Source organism: Choristoneura fumiferana, chromosome 25, assembly GCF_025370935.1.
Source record: "Choristoneura fumiferana chromosome 25, NRCan_CFum_1, whole genome shotgun sequence".
Classification (NCBI taxonomy): Eukaryota; Metazoa; Arthropoda; class Insecta; order Lepidoptera; family Tortricidae; genus Choristoneura; species Choristoneura fumiferana.
The window spans coordinates 15195783-15196073 of record NC_133496.1 but is presented as its reverse complement, the minus strand read 5'-3'; the positions used below and the strand labels follow the sequence as shown (position 1 = coordinate 15196073).

The following is a 291-nucleotide window of genomic DNA, read 5'->3' as shown; positions in this document are numbered from 1 at the left end:
TAGTCAATTTTTTTATGTAATACCTACATTATAGGTATGCTTACTAAAATAACTTATTGTGGATGTGTAAAACTAAAAACGTTTTTTGATTTTCCAGTCTATTAACAAAGATTATGCCGCAAAGTTGGAAGAAGTAGGTGAACTACAGGCATCATGCATGAAGGAGCTGAACCATCAGAGATATCGCATGAATGTTATCACGGGGGCACTCAAAAGGTCAGATCAATCATCACTAATGGTTGTGATTTGCAGTAATGTGTCTTGCAAATAATAAACATCTAATAAAACTGC

The 291-nt window shown here is 34.0% G+C and overlaps 1 protein-coding gene across 1 annotated transcript in view; it reads right to left on the bottom strand.

The window, feature by feature from the left end:
- Window positions 1-291, bottom strand: part of Oamb (Octopamine receptor in mushroom bodies) — a 182182-nt gene that overhangs the window by 37281 nt on the left and 144610 nt on the right. The window lies entirely within an intron of this gene.